This window comes from Perissodus microlepis, chromosome 18 (genome assembly GCF_051167445.1).
Source record: "Perissodus microlepis isolate ML-2025 ecotype Zambia chromosome 18, ASM5116744v1, whole genome shotgun sequence".
In the NCBI taxonomy this organism is placed as follows: domain Eukaryota; kingdom Metazoa; phylum Chordata; class Actinopteri; order Cichliformes; family Cichlidae; genus Perissodus; species Perissodus microlepis.
Window position 1 is genome coordinate 33,769,015 of NC_140478.1, and position 6,665 is coordinate 33,775,679.

The following is a 6,665-nucleotide window of genomic DNA, read 5'->3' on the forward strand; positions in this document are numbered from 1 at the left end:
GTAACTTAAAGAAATATATGTCTCTGGCCATTTCACTTTTAATCTTGTCACGCGTATCTGGCAGTGCTCTTGTTTATGCCTAGATTAAATCTCCAGGGTCCCTGCGTACTCGCAGTTCTTTAGTTGTGTTCCATTTCTCCATGCACAGCATTGAGTTCGGTTCTTCCACTTTTGTGATGAGCTGCAACTGTGAGATCCTGTCCAGCTCTTTTTTTTTTAAGACGATCCCTAAGCGGAGCTGGGACTCTCCGTGGAGCATGGATTAGCGGCTTTGCATCATCTTTCAGCTGGACACTGTACAGTGGCTTGCAAAAGTATTCGGCCCCTTGAACTTTCCCACATTTTGTCACATTACAGCCACAAACATGAATCAATTTTATTGGAATTCCACGTGAAAGACCAACACAAAGTGGTGTACACGTGAGAAGTGGAACGAAAATCATACATGATTCCAAACATTTTTTACAAATAAATAACTGCAAAGTGGGGTGTGCGTAATTATTCAGCCCCCTTTGGTCTGAGTGCAGTCAGTTGCCCATAGACATTGCCTGATGAGTGCTAATGACTAAATAGAGTGCACCTGTGTGTACTCTAATGTCAGTACAAATACAGCTGCTCTGTGACGGCCTCAGAGGTTGTCTAAGAGAATATTGGGAGCAACAACACCATGAAGTCCAAAGAACACACCAGACAGGTCAGGGATAAAGTTATTGGGAAATTTAAAGCAGGCTTAGGCTACAAAAATATTTCCCAAGCCTTGAACATCCCACAGAGCACTGTTCAAGCCATCATTCAGAAATGGAAGGAGTATGGCACAACTGTAAACCTACCAAGACAAGGCCGTCCACCTAAACCAGGGGTGTCCAAACTCCGGCCTGTGGGCCGCAGTTGGCCCGCAAGTAATTTTATAAATAGAATAGAATATGGCCCGCACTTCAACTTTTGCTTGAGTGTATTGCACTTCTTCGTTTTAACACCAGGGGGAGCTACTGTTGATCAAGGCAGTTGCTCCACCAAAAAGGACAATCAGAGAAGAAATTTACCCCCAAGTTACTAAACGTGGCAGAACCAAAGAAGCGAAAGGTAGAAAGTGAGTGCAGAAAATTTCAGAGACGGTGGGAGAGTGAATATTTCTTCAAAGAATTCAAGGGGAAGCGTGTCTGTTTGATCTGCACTGAAACTGTGGCAGTTATGAAAGAGTATAATGTACGACGTCATTATGAAACCAAACATCAGGCCTATGCATCCGACACTGGTGCTGAGCGAGAGCAGAAATTAACTCTCCTGCAGGGTCAGCAACAGTATTTATTTCGTGCTCAAAAGGTCCAGGAAAAGGCTCCAATAGCCAGCTATGAGGTCGCCCAACTCATCGCAAGACATGGCGAGCCTTTTTCAGATGGAGACCTCATAAAACACGGCCTCGTTAAAGTCACGAAATAATGTGGAAAAAGTGCAGGACTTCAACAACGTCAGCGTGTCCAGAAATCCAGTTGTGCGACGCACTGAAGACTCGTCAGCCAACATTAAACTGCAACTGTCTGATAAAGCTGTGCTTTTGATTTTTACTCCATCGCATGCGATGAGAGCACCGATGCCACAGACGCCGCACAGCTGCTAATTTTTGCTGGGAGTGGACGAGAGCACGAGCGCTTTAGGTGAGTAAAAACTATATTCCACAGTACCCGTGTGTTAATGTGCAGGTACACATGCTTCAAATATCAGTAATGCGCATCGATTCTGTCACTACTCTGCTTTTGTGCACCACTTTCTTATCTGCGTTTTTCTTGTTAACACACAGAGCACACACCGCTGTGCACAGCGCACGCACACGCAGTCAGCCGATCTCATCTGATGCACATTTGCTCCTTCATCAAGTGACATTTGTCCGAATTTTTGGCACGAGTGGCGTCGGATCAACACCGCAGCTGAATGGCCCGATTTACAAACCCAGCGCAGCTGATACTCACCAGAAGAATTTACTAAAATTATGCACTCCTGTTATTAAGCCCAGTTCAGTCTGTTAATATTGATAACGGTTTCCAACGAACCTTATTAGGTGTGTTGCTAAGCCTAATAACTTAAATAACAGGCTTTATTTATTGCTTTCTTTATTGTTTTTTCTCTGTGCTGTAAATCTTTATGGCTTTAAAAAAATATCGAGATATATATCGTATATCACCATCCAGCTAAAGAATATCGAGATATGAATTTTGGGCCATATCGCCCAGTCCTAGTTTCATGTTATTGGGAGTATATGCTTCATAACCTGAGTGCCTCTCACTTTCTTCTGCTTTATTGTGCTCAGTTTTTACATTTCCAGGAGACACTGCCCACAAAGAAAGTCGCACCTCCTTCCCATAAGCAGGACACTGTCAGGGTTCATGTCTGCCACCACATGGCTTTCAGGAGTAGGGATGGGTATTGATAAGATTTTCATGATTCCGATTCCAGTTTCGATTCTGTTTAACGATTCGATTCTTTATCGATTCTTTATCGATTCTATTTTTTAAAAAGGAGAACACTAAGGTCGATTAGCTTAGAACTTTGTTTTATATCTTCTCTTTGAACAAGATAGAAATTTAGGCGTAACATGGCCTTACAAACCCAACAGTGAGATCTTAAGAGATCCACAGCCTACGGCTCTTCAATGGGGGGTCACAGGGTCCCCGGGGGAAAAAACTGTAAATGTAAAATAATAAAATAAATATTCTTCTGTAGCAATAACAAAGTATAACATAAATTATTCTGTAGCAATTACACAAGAATATCCAGTAATGTCCCTGCCTACAATTAAACACATTCACTTACCGAAAATCATCTGCTGTGGCAAATGGGTGCAAGCCTTTGACCACAAACTGAGTCACTGCTCGGTGACATTTGTCTATCCTGGCCTGAAAGGAGACGCTACCGGTAGACTGCAGCGAGAACTGCCAGCATCTGAGCCAGACTCTGTCTCTCTCATCACGGTCACCTAAATGCACAGTAATGGCAGGTTTTGTAATAAGGCAGATCGCGCTAACATAATATGCACTGTTATGCTGGGCTTACACTGTGCGACTTTTTGGCCCATTTTGAGCCGATTTGTCAGTCATGCGACCGTTTTGGTGATCGCCCGATTTTGGCCATAATCGTGTGACGTGCATCGTGTAGTATACGTGGGGTAACGAGAAGCGATTAACACCTCACGACCAGCTCCCAATCATCAATCGCTTGGTCGGTTGGTTGAAATCCTCACGACCGTCGTGAGGGTGTCACCGCAGCTTCTCACACTGCGCACGTGCAAACATATAAATGTCGGTGAAAAAGACGGCGCACCACGGCTGTGCAGCGTGTGATCTGGACACAAGAGATGGAAGCACAACTTGTAGAGCTTTGGAAAGCTCATCCGAGCCTTTTCGATGTGGCCTCACAAAATTATCACGACCACAACAACCGTGAAAATAGTTGGATCTACACTGCTGCTCAATCACAGCTGCCTGATCAATGCTTTTTCATTAGCAATTTAGCAAAGTTGATGGTGGTGTGTGTGTCTTTGTGAGTGAAAGACAGAGAGGGAGAGCGAGCGACAGATTTTCTGTTATAACCTTCATTTTATGGACGCACAGTGTGAGCACTCGGGTCGCATCAGAGCGTCAGGCCGTATAGTGTGAGACCTGCATCGTGACCAACGAACTTCTAACCCCTGCGAGTCAATCGTACAGTTTGAGCAGGAGCTGAATAACGTGACTGAAAAAAATCGCACAGTGTTTGCCCAGCATAAGTTGATTATTTACCTGCCGCATTAACGGGAGAGGACGTGCAAACGTTACCGCTGCTGCTGGGTTGAGATTCACGAGTCCGGAATTAAAAACACGACATTCATTTAAGGTCATCGCGTGTTTTGTGAGCAAATGCTTTAGCATATTCGTAGCGTTTCCTCCCTTAAATGAAATATCTACTTTGCAAGTATTGCAAGTTGCCCTGTTGTCATCCGTTCTCGTAAAGTATAACCAAACTTTTGAGCGTTTGAGCCGCCATGCTTCCTGCCAGGTAAAGGACGCTCCGCAACGTGGTGACGTCATGCAGGGCGACTGGAATCGATAAGGGAATAGTTTGCGAAAATGGCAAACAATTCCAAGGAATTGAAACAGTGGGAACCGGTTCTCAACAAGAACCGGTTTTCGATACCCATCCCTATTCAGGAGTACATTGGATTATCTTTGCTGGTGACACATTCTTCTTCATTTTCTTTTTAACCACAGCTATTTTCACACTTGTTTCATTAAATGCCTTTGCATGCTGCGAAGCTAACTCACTTGCATGACGCAGTCTTTCTGCTTCATCCACAGTTGGTTCGGCACGTCTGAGCAGCCGTTCTCTAGTCCGTTTGTCATGAATATTCACAATTGGATCACAGACCATAGAATTTTTTAGCTCCCCAAAATCACATGACTGTGCTTTAAGCTTCAGATCAGTCACAAAGCAATCAAAAGTGTCTTCTGGTTGCTGCAGCTGAGATCAGAAGATGTACCTATCATATACTGTGTTCTTCTGTGGTCAACTTTTTAACCACTTATTTCTGTCACCAACTTCCTCGAACCTGAACGTGTTGAAGACTTCAGCGGTGTGAGGACCAGCCACCGTGAGCAGCAACACAATTTTCCTGGTGTCGGGTTCAGAGTCCAGTCCCATGGCAGCCATATACAGCTTAGACTGATGAACTGAGACTGGTGTCCACATCCCCACCAGTTTCAGCCCTTCCAGTGGATTCAAACTTTCCATCTTGAGCAGAACTTTGGACGGCTGTCGCTTTCACTTTTACCTTTTACTCCTTGCACTTGATCTGATGCGCTCTCCTCTTCTACTGAATCTTCCCAGGGTTGCCGTCTTTCACCCCTCCTGTTCATTCTGTAAACGAATGAGTGTCGCAGTAATTTCACTAACAGACACATCCTGAAGTTTGCTGATGACACAGTGATCGTTAGTCTTCTTTTGGGGACGAGTCAGGCCATGGGCAGGTTGTAGAAGAGTTTGTGGCTAGGTGTGATGAGTCCTTCCTTTCATTAAATGTGTCAAAAACAAAAGACATCAAATCAAAGTTTATTTCTATAGCACATTTTAAAAGACCGGAGTATATCAAAGTGCTTCACAGTAGTACCGCTATGCAGGTAAAATTCAGGGCAGAGCATGACAAGTAAAACAAGGTACAAGGTACAGACAGTACAATTAAATAGTGCAATGCACCAGATGAAAGTCAAACTAAATTGCTTCAAAGACAAAATTAAACTAGTGGGCTTTTAGGCGCGATTTAAACAATTGAATGGACTCAGACGTGCAGACATCAACTGGGAGATTGTTCCAGAGTCTAGGTGTGGCAATAGCAAAGGCACGGTCACCTCTGGTCTTTAATCGAGACCTTGGTTACACTAAGAGCAGTTAGCTAGATGATCTTTGTGGTCTCTTGGGGTTATACAAGTTGAGGAGGTCAGTTAGGTAGCTAGGCGCCAGGTTATTTTTAAAAGTAAGCAAAAGGATTTTAAAGTCAATACGGTATTTAACGGGATAATTGATTTTAGGAAGTCTTTTTATAGGTCATCACCTGCTATGATTAAAGCTGCTGATATTGAGATTGCGGAGTGTTACAAGTATTTAGGGGTTGTTCTTGACCACAAACTGTGTTTTGAGCCTCATGCTGATGCCGCTACATCATCAGCATCAGAACACCCTCGGTTGGGACTTTGGGCCCAGCCCTGGGACACCGTGCTGGGTCCATCTCTACACATGACTGTCAGCTTGTTGCCACGTGTCTCAGGTAGTTGTACTGCCCTCTTGTGGTCACGAATGTAATTGTTCTGCCCTTTACTCATGGTGGTCGCTTAGAGTACCAATCAGGTGAAACCGGATCATCTTTTACGGCACACCTGATCATTTCTCACAGCACGCCTATGTGCCGCGGCACAGTTTGGGAAACACTGAACTAGAGAGTTGAAAAATAAGTTTGGAGAAGTGCAGCTGGCTAAAATTCACGGGGATGGAAACTTGTTGATAGTAGTTAAGACAGAAGGACAGAAAAAGTGTAAGAACACTGTGGGAGAGAAAAGGATATTAGGAGAAAGAAAAGTGACATGGGGTGATTATAGAATAGAATAGAATTCAACTTTATTGTCATTGCACATGTCACAGGTACAGGGCAACGAAATGCAGTTTGCATCCATCCAGAAGTGCTTTAGCCATGACATAGATATATTACAAATATATATTAGCAATAATATAGATATGTGAGTATATTACAGAAATGGGTCTATTATGGTATGTAATATGTGCACGGTATGAAGTATGTTATGAATATGCTATAACTATAAGTATGTGCAGGCTATGAACAGGATATAAATATGAAAAAAACTATACAGAAATGTGAACTATGCAAGTTATAAACAGTTGTAGAATTAAAAATTATCGTATGTACAGAATGATTATTTACACAGAACTATACAGTAGTGCAGTTAAGATAAGTGAGATATGTGGATAATTTCTACAGAGGTATATAAAGTGCTGGTGGTTGAGAGTGGTGGTTCAGTCCATGTTATTATTGTGTGTTTGAGGGTACAGTTGTCCATTGTGTGTGTAGGTGGTTGTGGGTGTGTGTATGTCCAGTCCATGTGTTAACGTGGGTCAGATGTCAGGAG

General features: G+C 43.3%; 1 protein-coding gene across 1 annotated transcript in view; it reads left to right on the forward strand.

Annotated features, from left to right (window-relative positions):
- The window catches only part of LOC146368688 (uncharacterized), a 49,897-nt gene that overhangs the window by 9,333 nt on the left and 33,899 nt on the right, over positions 1–6,665 (forward strand). The gene's annotated exons all lie outside the window — the stretch shown is intronic.